Below are 17917 nucleotides of genomic sequence, written 5' to 3'. Positions count from 1 at the left end.
AACCACTTAAGATTAGGTGAACTGTAACCTAATCAAGTAGAAAAAACTCAAATGTGATGGGTTGGTCTTTATGGCATAAGGAGGGTAAAAGTGTTTAGCAGTGCACAAATGTGTTAAAGTAACAGTGTTGGAATGGTGAGTGAACTTAAGATTGGGTTGTAGAAGTGGAAAAAACTATTTTAATGATATCCTATCCACACCCAACAGTAAAAACAGTGCATGAGTGTATTAAACATATATATACTCATATGTATTGAAGGTCAACATGTTTCTGCGGTAGTTGGAGTCTCGAGATCTCCAAGTTCTAACAGGAGGGGGGAGAGAGAGAGTCAGTGGATTCAGTCTCCCGAGTCATATAAATAAACAAAGTGGAATCCACTCAGGTGATAGTGATCCCTAAAGTGATGGGGAACACACAGTGTTGTTTAAATGCCCCTCACACACCAACAGGCCCCTTGGTGTCATGCTTCATCATCGGGGCCTTCGCACCCCTCTACGGGATGCGGCGTGCTACGACTCGCGAGTACGCAGGAGCACTTGAAGTGAACTATGTGTGGGGGTGTGTGTTTAATACAAGGATGTGAGTGAGGTGAGGTGAAAAAGGTGAGTGTTTAAAAAATACCTGGCACGTGGGAAGAAAAAAACTTTAATAAATCCCCGGCTGGTATTATTAAAATTTAAAGTGCAAGGCGTGGTTATAAAAAGATACGTATTAGGGTATCAAACCACTGTGTTAAAAGTCAACATGTTTCGGAGGTCGAAGCCCCCTTCTTCAGGACAAGGGTGAATGCACTTACCCTCCCCTTACTCACATGTAAATATGTAAAAGTGAAAAAATAAAAATTACCACAATGTGTAATGTTCCTCACAATGTTTATATGTAAGTGAGTGTAGTTGCGCCCAGTTGGCGTGAGAACCTGTGGAAACAAAATAGTAGATAAACATACAAATCTAAGTATCACAGGCTAAGAAGAACAATGCTTCTCTGAAAGAACATCAGGTAAAACCCAAAAAAATAATTGGAACCTGGAACAAAAAAGAAGAAAAAGGGCACTACAAACATACACACACGCAAACCAACATAACTCTCTGCTCAGATGGAATGAGAGCAGAACAGTGAGGACAAAAAGATCTTACTTAAAGTTCCCAAATACAGGACTTCATGAGCCTTTAACGTATATTGGGGAATCCTTCCTTTCTAATCAGAAACCTAGGGAATGAACATCAGGGATTTAGTAGAAAAACTTAATCATCAGAGTGCCACAGCTAAAATGTGAAACTGCTACTCTCGGTGGTCTTATAACTCACGGTTACAGCAACAGCTAATCGCCTGCCTTCCCTCAACGCGGCTCCGATGAAGTGAGCTGCAAAGGGGCTAGGGCCTTTATATATGCTTGCCTGTGGGTATTTAATGGAGGTTGATTGAATAATGCAAACCGGTATATGCCCAAATACGGAGAGAAATCTCCAAATGTCCGGTATTGCGCTAGCGCCATACGCTGATCCCTTGCGCATGCGCATAAACGTGACCGACAGATGCATGCGCGGCAAACTAAGCTAATGCGCCTGCGCACAAGGAGACACTTCGTGAGAAACACGGAGCTGTCGGATTCATTATATACGCCTGTGAATGGGTGGCGATCGAGGTACTAATGCGCAGGGACATGGATGCAAAGACTAATTGTACACCAATCAGGCAGAGAGGCAATAGTAAAATGAAATAAGCACCCATGGCGGCAGTAGTAAATCGGGTTATTTGTTTTAGAGGTGCACCTAAATGTTGAAGAGCAGCTATCACGGATGTTTATAACATGCAATGTCACTTAGAGAGGACGATTAAGACCAGCTCCCGAAGGGGTTCATCATCCATCAAAAACTCGATGGCACCACATTGTGCCGATGCACAAAACCCACAAGTCCAGCAACAAGCATACGCTGCATGTAACCAAATGTGTACATCAACCTATCCTGACGAGTGGTCAGATCGAGTGTTACCTGAGAAGGTTCCATGGGATGGAATCATTCAGTCCAGTGGTGTCGGTTCCCAACCGAAACACCCACCGTTGTTCTTTTTCTAGGAGACCTATCTCCGAGGGCAGCTGTTCAATTATTGTCCACTGTAGCTCATTCACACAGTGTTGATTCTCAATAAAATGGGTTGACATTTTGGTAGTTAGCTTCTTGCACCTGATGGTGCTCTTGTGTTCGTTCAGCCTGACCCTTACAGGTCTGGTGGTCATCCCCACATATTCCTTTCCACATGGGCAGGTGATTAGATAGACTACATTTTTACTGTTGCAGTTAGTAAAAGCACGCTGTTCCCATGTAGTCCCATTGGTAAAAGTTAGGGTCTGGGTCTTTTTTGTGAGGTGGCAATTATTACAGTTACCACATGGGTAATGTCCATGTATGCCTTGCAACCTCGTCTGATCCTTGACAGGTGGGGGTGGTCGAGTGTGAACGAGCATATCCCTCAAGTTCCTACCCCTTCTATGTGCAAAGAGAGGTTTCTCCAATGTTAAGCCACCACTCGTTAAAGTGCGCCAATGTTTGTGGACCAATTTAGTCACTTGATTGCTGACCGGACTGTATGTGGTAACACAAACCGTCCTGTTTGCGGCATCCTCCCTCCGTGGATTATCCTCCAAGAGGGCATCCCGGTTGTTGTTACGTGCTCTGGTAAAGGCTTTTTGGATCACAGTTTCCGGGTATTTTCTTTGTCTTAGTTTTGCACTCAGATCCTTGGCCTGAGTTTTGTATCTGGCCACATCGGTACAGTTCCGCCGGAGGCGTAAGAACTGCCCATAAGGAAGGTTCTCTCTCAGATGACGAGGGTGAAAGCTGTCAAATCTGAGGAGACAGTTCTTAGCCGTGGGTTTGAAGTGTGTTTCCGTTTTTAACATGCCGGCTTCGTAATAGATATTTAAATCTAAGAACACCATGTTGGTATTAGATGCCTGGTAGGTGAATTTCAAAAAGGCATTCTGATTGTTGAGCCAGTCAATGAAATCAGTTATCATGGTTGCGTCTCCATCCCAGATAACCAGGATGTCATCTATATACCTTCGCCAGGTGCGAATCCTCGCCCTGTGGGGATTATTTGGGTGCAAGATTTTTGTGGATTCCAAATGGTGGACATATAGTCCAGCCAGGCTCGGGGCAAAAGTACTGCCCATACTGGTCCCATGTTTCTGCCAGTAGAGGGTGCCCTCATATTCGAAAAAATTCTTCGTAAGTGCCAGAGAAATGCACTCCATCACTACATTCCGTGGGGTGTGATATTCCCAATTCGTAGAATGCAGTACCTCTTCAATGATTTGGATGGTCTCATCGTGGGGGAGACTCGTATAGAGGCTCTCCACATCCAGGCTTAGCAACATCTGAGAAGAAGGATCAAAAGTCTGATTATTCAGCAGTTGTAATACTGCTTTTGTGTCTCGTAAGTAGGTGTCCGTAGCCTGTACAAGAGGTCTCAAGAAAGCATCCGCGAACTTGGACAAAGGTTCCAGGATAGATGAAATTCCCGAAACAATGGGGCGACCAGGTGGGTTCGCCAGGTTCTTGTGCACCTTAGGGATGGTGTAAAAGTAAGGAATGCGAGGGTTCCTCTGGGTCAGGAATTCGGACTCCTTTTTCGTAATCCAGTCATGTGTAAGAGCCTCTTCCACCATACCACCTATCTGGACTCTTAAAGATTCAGTGGGATCCTCCGTAAGGATCTGGTAGTTCCTATTGTCAGAAAGAAGCCGCCTACATTCTTGGTCATAGGCTATGGTTGTTTGGATCACCACTGCACCACCCTTGTCTGCTGGTTTTATAATCAGGTTTTTGTTCATCCTCAGTTCTTTAATGGCCTCATTTTCTGTTCTGCTCATATTCTGAAAGACCTTCTGTCTGGTTTCTAGATCTTTCAATTCCTGCATCACGGCTTTTTCGAAGGCCAGTATTTCCACAGGAAGCTGGTTATCAAGTGGAGTGAATGTTGACTTGGGTTTTAGACCAGTGTCTGAAGTCTCTGGACCAGGAGCATGGCAGCCAATCAAGCGTCAACGAGCCACGGGGGGACTTAGTCATCAATATAACCCCATGGCCCCTGACGGACCTGCAGATAGAGGTACTGAATAAAGGCCTGGGTTATGTCCCAACCAATAGACCAACCAATAGACCAGACATTTTCCTACTTCATAAGGAAATGCAGGAGTTTATAAGAACTATAAAATTGCGGGCATTCTTCAAAGACAAAGATTTACCAACTACTTTTACACCATCCCTAAGGTGCACAAGAACCTGGCGAACCCACCTGGTCGCCCCATTGTTTCGGGAATTTCATCTATCCTGGAACCTTTGTCCAAGTTCGCGGATGCTTTCTTGAGACCTCTTGTACAGGCTACGGACACCTACTTACGAGACACAAAAGCAGTATTACAACTGCTGAATAATCAGACTTTTGATCCTTCTTCTCAGATGTTGCTAAGCCTGGATGTGGAGAGCCTCTATACGAGTCTCCCCCACGATGAGACCATCCAAATCATTGAAGAGGTACTGCATTCTACGAATTGGGAATATCACACCCCACGGAATGTAGTGATGGAGTGCATTTCTCTGGCACTTACGAAGAATTTTTTCGAATATGAGGGCACCCTCTACTGGCAGAAACATGGGACCAGTATGGGCAGTACTTTTGCCCCGAGCCTGGCTGGACTATATGTCCACCATTTGGAATCCACAAAAATCTTGCACCCAAATAATCCCCACAGGGCGAGGATTCGCACCTGGCGAAGGTATATAGATGACATCCTGGTTATCTGGGATGGAGACGCAACCATGATAACTGATTTAATTGACTGGCTCAACAATCAGAATGCCTTTTTGAAATTCACCTACCAGGCATCTAATACCAACATGGTGTTCTTAGATTTAAATATCTATTACGAAGCCGGCATGTTAAAAACGGAAACACACTTCAAACCCACGGCTAAGAACTGTCTCCTCAGATTTGACAGCTTTCACCCTCGTCATCTGAGAGAGAACCTTCCTTATGGGCAGTTCTTACGCCTCCGGCGGAACTGTACCGATGTGGCCAGATACAAAACTCAGGCCAAGGATCTGAGTGCAAAACTAAGACAAAGAAAATACCCGGAAACTGTGATCCAAAAAGCCTTTACCAGAGCACGTAACAACAACCGGGATGCCCTCTTGGAGGATAATCCACGGAGGGAGGATGCCGCAAACAGGACGGTTTGTGTTACCACATACAGTCCGGTCAGCAATCAAGTGACTAAATTGGTCCACAAACATTGGCGCACTTTAACGAGTGGTGGCTTAACATTGGAGAAACCTCTCTTTGCACATAGAAGGGGTAGGAACTTGAGGGATATGCTCGTTCACACTCGACCACCCCCACCTGTCAAGGATCAGACGAGGTTGCAAGGCATACATGGACATTACCCATGTGGTAACTGTAATAATTGCCACCTCACAAAAAAGACCCAGACCCTAACTTTTACCAATGGGACTACATGGGAACAGCGTGCTTTTACTAACTGCAACAGTAAAAATGTAGTCTATCTAATCACCTGCCCATGTGGAAAGGAATATGTGGGGATGACCACCAGACCTGTAAGGGTCAGGCTGAACGAACACAAGAGCACCATCAGGTGCAAGAAGCTAACTACCAAAATGTCAACCCATTTTATTGAGAATCAACACTGTGTGAATGAGCTACAGTGGACAATAATTGAACAGCTGCCCTCGGAGATAGGTCTCCTAGAAAAAGAACAACGGTGGGTGTTTCGGTTGGGAACCGACACCACTGGACTGAATGATTCCATCCCATGGAACCTTCTCAGGTAACACTCGATCTGACCACTCGTCAGGATAGGTTGATGTACACATTTGGTTACATGCAGCGTATGCTTGTTGCTGGACTTGTGGGTTTTGTGCATCGGCACAATGTGGTGCCATCGAGTTTTTGATGGATGATGAACCCCTTCGGGAGCTGGTCTTAATCGTCCTCTCTAAGTGACATTGCATGTTATAAACATCCGTGATAGCTGCTCTTCAACATTTAGGTGCACCTCTAAAACAAATAACCCGATTTACTACTGCCGCCATGGGTGCTTATTTCATTTTACTATTGCCTCTCTGCCTGATTGGTGTACAATTAGTCTTTGCATCCATGTCCCTGCGCATTAGTACCTCGATCGCCATCCATTCACAGGCGTATATAATGAATCCGACAGCTCCGTGTTTCTCACGAAGTGTCTCCTTGTGCGCAGGCGCATTAGCTTAGTTTGCCGCGCATGCGTCTGTCGGTCACGTTTATGCGCATGCGCAAGGGATCAGCGTATGGCGCTAGCGCAATACCGGACATTTGGAGATTTCTCTCCGTATTTGGGCATATACCGGTTTGCATTATTCAATCAACCTCCATTAAATACCCACAGGCAAGCATATATAAAGGCCCTAGCCCCTTTGCAGCTCACTTCATCGGAGCCGCGTTGAGGGAAGGCAGGCGATTAGCTGTTGCTGTAACCGTGAGTTATAAGACCACCGAGAGTAGCAGTTTCACATTTTAGCTGTGGCACTCTGATGATTAAGTTTTTCTACTAAATCCCTGATGTTCATTCCCTAGGTTTCTGATTAGAAAGGAAGGATTCCCCAATATACGTTAAAGGCTCATGAAGTCCTGTATTTGGGAACTTTAAGTAAGATCTTTTTGTCCTCACTGTTCTGCTCTCATTCCATCTGAGCAGAGAGTTATGTTGGTTTGCGTGTGTGTATGTTTGTAGTGTCCTTTTTCTTCTTTTTTGTTCCAGGTTCCAATTATTTTTTTGGGTTTTACCTGATGTTCTTTCAGAGAAGCATTGTTCTTCTTAGCCTGTGATACTTAGATTTGTATGTTTATCTACTATTTTGTTTCCACAGGTTCTCACGCCAACTGGGCGCAACTACACTCACTTACATATAAACATTGTGAGGAACATTACACATTGTGGTAATTTTTATTTTTTCACTTTTACATATTTACATGTGAGTAAGGGGAGGGTAAGTGCATTCACCCTTGTCCTGAAGAAGGGGGCTTCGACCTCCGAAACATGTTGACTTTTAACACAGTGGTTTGATACCCTAATACGTATCTTTTTATAACCACGCCTTGCACTTTAAATTTTAATAATACCAGCCGGGGATTTATTAAAGTTTTTTTCTTCCCACGTGCCAGGTATTTTTTAAACACTCACCTTTTTCACCTCACCTCACTCACATCCTTGTATTAAACACACACCCCCACACATAGTTCACTTCAAGTGCTCCTGCGTACTCGCGAGTCGTAGCACGCCGCATCCCGTAGAGGGGTGCGAAGGCCCCGATGATGAAGCATGACACCAAGGGGCCTGTTGGTGTGTGAGGGGCATTTAAACAACACTGTGTGTTCCCCATCACTTTAGGGATCACTATCACCTGAGTGGATTCCACTTTGTCTCGAGATCTCCTCCAGCTTCATCAGGACCTTGTGTCAATGCTACTGCGTAATGTGAAAATTTAATGAAAAGTGAAAAGAATGTCACCTGAAATTCGCCTGCTCAGACAATCACGAGGGACGAACCAACAAATGAAAAACAAAAAGAAACACATAATTATAATCAACAGTTTACAGAACACATAGTGGATGTGTTAATTTTACCTGAGGCCAATCATTTATTGGTCAGCTGGTCTCAATACATAGACCATAAGGTGTAGTCGCCTTTTTAGTGTGGGACCTATAAAAGACATACATTTATCTTTTACTCACCCAATATGTGGGGAATATCCGCTCCACCTCACCTGGCTACAGCTCAGGTAAAAACGGAGCACCGCACTGAGGGAGAGAAGGAGGAAGGAAATAAAGGAGGAAAGATGCATAAACTGTGAACATAGCATCTGTGTTGATAGCACGATAATCAAAGACAAATAGTCCATAGCATGTCTGTTTAGAGGTAGCTAATCAGATAGTCACCCAGTCATTAGTACCCACTAAGCAATGTTGTTTATAAAGTGAGAGGATGGACAGTTGTCTGCAGTGCTTATCCTTAGTTATGACACACAAGTCCTGTAAGTACACATCTATGAGGTGATCGAAAAACGATCTTACAGCATGTCTAGAGCACCACACCGCTATGGAGAGGGTAGAGCGAGCTTTATTGCATAAGACGTCTCCCTTTCTCGATGTATTTAGAAAAGACCACACACCCCTGCCCTGTTTAGTTATGGCACACAAGGTTGTGTTTTTCTGTTTAAAACTTGTAAGGAGTTACACGCACGTCCTATAAGTTTGAATCTATTAGGTGATCTAGAAACGATCATACAGCATGTCTAGGGCACCACACCACTACGGAGAGGGTAGTGCAAGCATAAAAAGTCTCCCTTTCTCGATGTTTTTGGAAAAGACAAAACACCCCTGCCCTGCTTACCTGTCCGTCGGTACTCCGGACATCCGTCTTGGCTGTCATGGAGGGAGGTACCGGGTTCCCCATTGACCCTCTTCATTGTAAATCGTCTTAGAGCAGTTGTTCAACTGCGGGTCTTGCATTCCTTTTCCGACACGTTTGAGAAAAGAAGGGGAGTGGCTCTAATTGAGTTGAGGGATCTTAACTGATAGCATATAAGTAGCCCGATAAAGACATAGATATGGCCACTAATCTAGGCCTCGCATTTGATGAGGATGAGATCCAGACACTATTGTCAGAAAATCCCAGCATGTTGGACATCATTTCTGTTAATCCCACCAATCCTGATGAGGGCTGGGCCAAAATATTGGTTCTGAAGAAAAACCAAGCTAGGGTTTGTGTACATGGGATAGTGATGGCAAATTACCTAAGAAGCAACTGTGCCCCCAGTGGACTAATCGTAAGGAATGTCCCTCGACTTTTTCTAGATGATAAGGACTTTTTAAAAGATTGGTCGCTTATAGCGTGGAAGTGCACACGTGACTGGCTGGTGCTTATTATTAAAACTGCTAAGAAAACTGCAGACAAAATATTGGTAGAGATCCAGATCCTAGAGGGGCAGATTAAAACCACCATTTCTTCAACCAAAGCGTTCTCCAAACAACAAGAGGATGGTAACAAATCAGCCAAGGAGTTCAAGGACTCTATTTTGTTTACAAAACTTGAAAAATTTAAAAAATATCTGGCTAGATTTGCCATGGACAAAGTGTATCCTTACACCAGTGAGCACTTTGTACCCCCAACAAACACTAGGAATGGACAGAAGGGAGCATCCAATTATGGGAGCACTAGCTCAGATGACATCTCAAGTGACTCGGAGGGCTCCACCTCTGGTAACTCACCAGACCAGCAAAGAGGCAGAGGTAACAACAGAAGAGGTTGGAGGGGCTATAACCAAGGCTTTGCCTCTCTACCACAATATCCACCTTGGTGGCAACCCACTCCTTGGGTGCCACCCCCTTACCCTCCTATGGTGAATCCATATGGTCCACCACAATTCTTTGGTAATTACAATCAGCAGCCTTTTTTAGGGTCAGGCAGGAGAGGCCGAGGACGACAAAGAACTCCAGGACAGGGACAAGTTCGATGGAACCTACCCCCACAGACCATGAACCTGAGGAGCGGGAAAAAGATCCCGCAGGACCAAGCAGGGAGCTCAGCGGCTCCAGTCTAGTCGTAAATTTGAGCTCCCATCCCATCACAGAGATTCAGGAACAGACACTGAATAAGGGACTGGGTTTCGTTTCTACCAACATCAACGATCCTTTCCAGGCACAGATCGAAATGGGCACATTTTTTAGAAAGATCCGACTCCATTATCTTTTTGCAAACAAATCTAATGAATTAGAACAGTCTAATTCCAACGACAATACAGGATTAAAGAAACCGTCAACATTTAACCCAAGCACCATAGGTATACCATCTAAGGTTCTGACATTTGAAGAGGCAGTTGACCATGATCTACAGGAATTGTTTAAAACCAAACAGAAGGTTTTTTATAATCTCTCACGACAGGAACAAGAATCAATAAAGGCACTTGCTGGAGGAGCTTCGCGGGCAACCAAGATGGCCGCGTGAGCTCGGAGCTCCGAAGACCCTCCGATCCTCCGCACTGATCCTGCTATCTATCCTGTCCCACGACGGTGGGAATCAACGGCGAAGTCGGTGCTGAAGCGGCGCCCGGTCTCAGACTGAAGATCCGAGCTTCCTGGACCGACTTATGCCGTCGTGAAGTTGGCGGGCACTACCGACGTCATTGACTGGTATTGTTGGGACCGAGAAGTGGCCTGCCTCGGGACACCCCGTGCGGGCCTGCCACACTTGTTGGACCATATTTACAACAAGGGGTGGTGAGGGACAGAGTCTCTGAATTAAGCAGAAAGCTCTCACCCAGTCAAGAGATCAGGGCTAGATCCAACACCGTTTTTTTAGCTCACTGCACCATCCCAGTTTCAGAACCTGGCTGTATGCAAATTAGTCTGTTCCTGTCCCAGTGCATGATGGGAACAGGGCAAACCAAACTACAAAAGCCAATTCTTACACTGGGAAGGAAACAAACTCCCGGGGACCGGTTTCTGGCATTACAGCCGTCTTCGGCCCAGTTTGCTTGAATCCTGATGGTGCAATGAGCAAGGGTCTCACATCTGAGAATACCCTTCCACGCTTAGGGTGGACAAAAATATTTACAACAAGGGGTGGTGAGGGACAGAGTCTCTGAATTAAGCAGAAAGCTCTCACCCAGTCAAGAGATCAGGGCTAGATCCAACACCGTTTTTTTAGCTCACTGCACCATCCCAGTTTCAGAACCTGGCTGTATGCAAATTAGTCTGTTCCTGTCCCAGTGCATGATGGGAACAGGGCAAACCAAACTACAAAAGCCAATTCTTACACTGGGAAGGAAACAAGCTCCCGGGGACCGGTTTCTGGCATTACAGCCGTCTTCGGCCCGGTTTGCTTGAATCCTGATGGTGCAATGAGCAAGGGTCTCACATCTGAGAAAACCCTTCCACGCTTAGGGTGGACAAAAATATTTACAACAAGGGGTGGTGAGGGACAGAGTCTCTGAATTAAGCAGAAAGCTCTCACCCAGTCAAGAGATCAGGGCTAGATCCAACACCGTTTTTTTAGCTCACTGCACCATCCCAGTTTCAGAACCTGGCTGTATGCAAATTAGTCTGTTCCTGTCCCAGTGCATGATGGGAACAGGGCAAACCAAACTACAAAAGCCAATTCTTACACTGGGAAGGAAAGAAGCTCCCGGGGACCGGTTTCTGGCATTACAGCCGTCTTCGGCCCGGTTTGCTTGAATCCTGATGGTGCAATGAGCAAGGGTCTCACATCTGAGAATACCCTTCCACGCTTAGGGTGCACAAAAATATTTACAACAAGGGGTGGTGAGGGACAGAGTCTCTGAATTAAGCAGAAAGCTCTCACCCAGTCAAGAGATCAGGGCTAGATCCAACAGCGTTTTTTTAGCTCACTGCACCATCCCAGTTTCAGAACCTGGCTGTATGCAAATTAGTCTGTTCCTGTCCCAGTGCATGATGGGAACAGGGCAAACCAAACTACAAAAGCCAATTCTAACACTGGGAAGGAAAAAAGCTCCCGGGGACCGGTTTCTGGCATTACAGCCGTCTTCGGCCCGGTTTGCTTGAATCCTGATGGTGCAATGAGCAAGGGTCATCACCACCCCCTTTTCTAAATCGTTTTTGGCCACTATAGGTGTGGCAGGGTATACTCAGACATGAGTCCCTTTCTCACTGCTCCATCAGGATTCAAGCAAGCCGGGCCGAAGAAGGCTGAAATGCCAGAAACCGGTCCCCGGTAGCTTGTCTCCTTTCTGGTGAAGAATTGGCTTGGTAGTTTAGTCTGCCCTGTTCCCATGATGCACTGGGCCAGGGACAGACTGATTTGCATATAGCCAGGTTCTGAGCTGGGATGGGGCAGTGAGATAAATAACGGTGATGGATCAAGCCCTGATCTTTGGACTGGGTAAGAGTGGTCTGTTTAACTCAGACACTCTGTTCATCACCACCCCCTTTTCTAAATCGTTTTTGGCCACTATAGGTGTGGCAGGGTATACTCAGACATGAGTCCCTTTCTCACTGCTCCATCAGGATTCAAGCAAGCCGGGCCGAAGAAGGCTGAAATGCCAGAAACCGGTCCCCGGTAGCTTGTCTCCTTTCTGGTGAAGAATTGGCTTGGTAGTTTAGTCTGCCCTGTTCCCATGATGCACTGGGCCAGGGACAGACTTATTTGCATATAGCCAGGTTCTGAGCGGGGATGGGGCAGTGAGATAAATAACGGTGATGGATCAAGCCCTGATCTTTGGACTGGGTAAGAGTGGTCTGTTTAACTCAGACACTCTGTTCATCACCACCCCCTTTTCTAAATCGTTTTTGGCCACTATAGGTGTGGCAGGGTATACTCAGACATGAGTCCCTTTCTCACTGCTCCATCAGGATTCAAGCAAGCCGGGCCGAAGAAGGCTGAAATGCCAGAAACCGGTCCCCGGTAGCTTGTCTCCTTTCTGGTGAAGAATTGGCTTGGTAGTTTAGTCTGCCCTGTTCCCATGATGCACTGGGCCAGGGACAGACTGATTTGCATATAGCCAGGTTCTGAGCTGGGATGGGGCAGTGAGATAAATAACGGTGATGGATCAAGCCCTGATCTTTGGACTGGGTAAGAGTGGTCTGTTTAACTCAGACACTCTGTTCATCACCACCCCCTTTTCTAAATCGTTTTTGGCCACTATAGGTGTGGCAGGGTATACTCAGACATGAGTCCCTTTCTCACTGCTCCATCAGGATTCAAGCAAGCCGGGCCGAAGAAGGCTGAAATGCCAGAAACCGGTCCCCGGTAGCTTGTCTCCTTTCTGGTGAAGAATTGGCTTGGTAGTTTAGTCTGCCCTGTTCCCATGATGCACTGGGCCAGGGACAGACTGATTTGCATATAGCCAGGTTCTGAGCTGGGATGGGGCAGTGAGATAAATAACGGTGATGGATCAAGCCCTGATCTTTGGACTGGGTAAGAGTGGTCTGTTTAACTCAGACACTCTGTTCATCACCACCCCCTTTTCTAAATCGTTTTTGGCCACTATAGGTGTGGCAGGGTATACTCAGACATGAGTCCCTTTCTCACTGCTCCATCAGGATTCAAGCAAGCCGGGCCGAAGAAGGCTGAAATGCCAGAAACCGGTCCCTGGTAGCTTGTCTCCTTTCTGGTGAAGAATTGGCTTGGTAGTTTAGTCTGCCCTGTTCCCATGATGCACTGGGCCAGGGACAGACTGATTTGCATATAGCCAGGTTCTGAGCTGGGATGGGGCAGTGAGATAAATAACGGTGATGGATCAAGCCCTGATCTTTGGACTGGGTAAGAGTGGTCTGTTTAACTCAGACACTCTGTTCATCACCACCCCCTTTTCTAAATCGTTTTTGGCCACTATAGGTGTGGCAGGGTATACTCAGACATGAGTCCCTTTCTCTCTGCTCCATCAGGATTCAAGCAAGCCGGGCCGAAGAAGGCTGAAATGCCAGAAACCGGTCCCCGGTAGCTTGTCTCCTTTCTGGTGAAGAATTGGCTTGGTAGTTTAGTCTGCCCTGTTCCCATGATGCACTGGGTCAGGGACAGACTGATTTGCATATAGCCAGGTTCTGAGCTGGGATGGGGCAGTGAGATAAATAACGGTGATGGATCAAGCCCTGATCTTTGGACTGGGTAAGAGTGGTCTGTTTAACTCAGACACTCTGTTCATCACCACCCCCTTTTCTAAATCGTTTTTGGCCACTATAGGTGTGGCAGGGTATACTCAGACATGAGTCCCTTTCTCACTGCTCCATCAGGATTCAAGCAAGCCGGGCCGAAGAAGGCTGAAATGCCAGAAACCGGTCCCCGGTAGCTTGTCTCCTTTCTGGTGAAGAATTGGCTTGGTAGTTTAGTCTGCCCTGTTCCCATGATGCACTGGGCCAGGGACAGACTGATTTGCATATAGCCAGGTTCTGAGCTGGGATGGGGCAGTGAGATAAATAACGGTGATGGATCAAGCCCTGATCTTTGGACTGGGTAAGAGTGGTCTGTTTAACTCAGACACTCTGTTCATCACCACCCCCTTTTCTAAATCGTTTTTGGCCACTATACCCTCACCAAAATGGAAGATCTTCAAATAGTGTGATTCAGGTGGTTACAGCGGTATTCATTTACTATTAAAATGTAGTATTCATTTAGTAAGCATGAAGGCTAAGTAGTATGCCCACGAGCCGAAATATGCTAATGAGGGAATACTAGTTCTACTCAACTACCCTTCAGATACATGATGAACACTTCAATTGATTGCTAAAAGAAGACTAGTAGTATTCTAGAAGAGTAGTATCTGAAGCTTAGTAGTATTCTGTTAGGGTTTATTTGCAGCTCTTGTGCTATTTCAAAAGCAAAATGAAGGCTAGTCTCATTGCTTGTGACCACTGTTTGAAGACTAGTGGTATTCTTTGTGAATACTAACTGAATACTAACTGAATACTAACTGAATACTAACTGAATACTAACTGAATACTAACTGAATACTAATGATTGCTGGGGGAGATGGGGGGTCGCAGGGAGATGGGGGGGTCGCGGGGAGATGGGGGGGTCGCGGGGAGATGGGGGGTCGCGGGGAGATGGGGGGTCGCGGGGAGATGGGGGGTCGCGGGGAGATGGGGGGTCACGGGGAGATGGGGGTCGATGGGGAGATGGGGGGTCGCGGGGAGATGGGGGGTCGCGGGGAGATGGGGGTCGCAGGGAGATGGGGGTCGCGGGGAGATGGGGGTCGCGGGGAGAGGGGGGTATGCTAATTCCCAAATCACTATGAGAGAGATTAGTGGATGCTGTTGTATTAGCCAAAATCTACATGCCCAGATCTTTAAAAGGTACCATACATTTCGGAAGATTTGAAAAACTGATATGGGGGTTAGAAAACTTCACCCTGGAATTACTAGGAAATGATGCACAATCCTTTGTGATCGGAAATGATACACATCACTTTAACCCCTTCCATGCTGATGACGAACCCCAGCCGTCATGCACTACAGTGCTCGTGTGCTGATGACGGCTGGGGTTCGTCATGACCCGCCCCTGTTCATTTGTTTACAGCACAGGGGCGGAAACGGGCCAGCAGTGAAGGGGTTAAACTGCAACCCTCTCTCCCACTGTAAACCGGTAATTGCCAGGGCACCGGTAAGGATATGTTTACTTTTATGTGTTTACTTTTCATGTGCTTACTTTTACCAAATGTTTTTAGAAGTACATTTTAAGTACGTTTTAAATGTTGTGTAAAAGCTAGGTTTTAACACCATAGGAATTCACACTGTTGTGTGCTATTATCAAATGTACTTAAGAAAATTAAATTAAATTCAACCATATAGTTTTCCAAGAGTTTTCAATGATAAATGAATGGGCTTCTGTCATTGATTGTGGATATTGTTCATTGTCTTACCGATACCCCTTATACTTTTACTTGTTATCTTTGGACTGTTGAAAATAAACCAAAAAGTCGACCGAGTATTGGAATACTTTGACCATTAATTCAAACAAATATATTATTGAGGAATGTAAGATCCTCCCACCTATTCATGTGTAATTGGGAAATATCTACTAGTGTACCTGTTTATTTGTTAATATTGTGATTATTAGCCTAGCCATACCTTTTTGGTTTAGCAATTGACCCAAAATGCTTTGGACATAACTTTTTATAGAATCGGCCGCTATGGGTAAGTGCAGTAGTATTCAAATTGTATGTATTCAGTAAAAGTTCTGCATTGTAAATGAAGACTATACGGTTCGCATAGAAGTATTTGCTTAGTATTCAGCAGCAGCTTGAATAGTAGTCTGGGTAAAGTGCAGTAGTATTCAAATTGTATGTATTCAGTAAAAGTTCTGCATTGTAAATGAAGACTATACGGTTAGCATAGAAGTATTTGCTTAGTATTCAGCAGCAGCTTGAATAGTAGTCTGGGCAAAGTGCAGTAGTATTCAAATTGTATGTATTCAGTAAAAGTTCTGCATTGTAAATGAAGACTATACGGTTAGCAAAGAAGTATTTGCTTAGTATTCAGTTAGTGTTCAAGAATAATCACTCACATATCAGTAGTCTTCATGCACTAGCCTTCACAAAAAGAATACTACAGAATACTAAAATTGGCATAAAATAGTCTTCGAATGCTATAAAACCACAGGTTAACCACTAAATGTAGTATTCCACTTCGGTAAGGGTAGGTGTGGCAGGGTATACTCAGACATGAGTCCCTTTCTCACTGCTCCATCAGGATTCAAGCAAGCCGGGCCGAAGAAGGCTGAAATGCCAGAAACCGGTCCCCGGTAGCTTGTCTCCTTTCTGGTGAAGAATTGGCTTGGTAGTTTAGTCTGCCCTGTTCCCATGATGCACTGGGCCAGGGACAGACTGATTTGCATATAGCCAGGTTCTGAGCTGGGATGGGGCAGTGAGATAAATAACGGTGATGGATCAAGCCCTGATCTTTGGACTGGGTAAGAGTGGTCTGTTTAACTCAAACACTCTGTTCATCACCACCCCCTTTTCTAAATCGTTTTTGGCCACTATAGGTGTGGCAGGGTATACTCAGACATGAGTCCCTTTCTCACTGCTCCATCAGGATTCAAGCAAGCCGGGCCGAAGAAAGCTGAAATGCCAGAAACCGGTCCCCGGTAGCTTGTCTCCTTTCTGGTGAAGAATTGGCTTGGTAGTTTAGTCTGCCCTGTTCCCATGATGCACTGGGCCAGGGACAGACTGATTTGCATATAGCCAGGTTCTGAGCTGGGATGGGGTAGTGAGATAAATAACGGTGATGGATCAAGCCCTGATCTTTGGACTGGGTAAGAGTGGTCTGTTTAACTCAGACACTCTGTTCATCACCACCCCCTTTTCTAAATCGTTTTTGGCCACTATAGGTGTGGCAGGGTATACTCAGACATGAGTCCCTTTCTCACTGCTCCATCAGGATTCAAGCAAGCCGGGCCGAAGAAGGCTGAAATGCCAGAAACCGGTCCCCGGTAGCTTGTCTCCTTTCTGGTGAAGAATTGGCTTGGTAGTTTAGTCTGCCCTGTTCCCATGATGCACTGGGCCAGGGACAGACTGATTTGCATATAGCCAGGTTCTGAGCTGGGATGGGGCAGTGAGATAAATAACGGTGATGGATCAAGCCCTGATCTTTGGACTGGGTAAGAGTGGTCTGTTTAACTCAGACACTCTGTTCATCACCACCCCCTTTTCTAAATCGTTTTTGGCCACTATAGGTGTGGCAGGGTATACTCAGACATGAGTCCCTTTCTCACTGCTCCATCAGGATTCAAGCAAGCCGGGCCGAAGAAGGCTGAAATGCCAGAAACCGGTCCCCGGTAGCTTGTCTCCTTTCTGGTGAAGAATTGGCTTGGTAGTTTAGTCTGCCCTGTTCCCATGATGCACTGGGCCAGGGACAGACTGATTTGCATATAGCCAGGTTCTGAGCTGGGATGGGGCAGTGAGATAAATAACGGTGATGGATCAAGCCCTGATCTTTGGACTGGGTAAGAGTGGTCTGTTTAACTCAGACACTCTGTTCATCACCACCCCCTTTTCTAAATCGTTTTTGGCCACTATAGGTGTGGCAGGGTATACTCAGACATGAGTCCCTTTCTCACTGCTCCATCAGGATTCAAGCAAGCCGGGCCGAAGAAGGCTGAAATGCCAGAAACCGGTCCCCGGTAGCTTGTCTCCTTTCTGGTGAAGAATTGGCTTGGTAGTTTAGTCTGCCCTGTTCCCATGATGCACTGGGCCAGGGACAGACTGATTTGCATATAGCCAGGTTCTGAGCTGGGATGGGGCAGTGAGATAAATAACGGTGATGGATCAAGCCCTGATCTTTGGACTGGGTAAGAGTGGTCTGTTTAACTCAGACACTCTGTTC

The sequence above is a fragment of the Lissotriton vulgaris genome, chromosome 6, assembly GCF_964263255.1.
Source record: "Lissotriton vulgaris chromosome 6, aLisVul1.2, whole genome shotgun sequence".
Taxonomy (NCBI): domain Eukaryota; kingdom Metazoa; phylum Chordata; class Amphibia; order Caudata; family Salamandridae; genus Lissotriton; species Lissotriton vulgaris.
The sequence above is the reverse complement of the archived record's forward strand: the minus strand, read 5'-3'. Positions refer to the sequence as shown.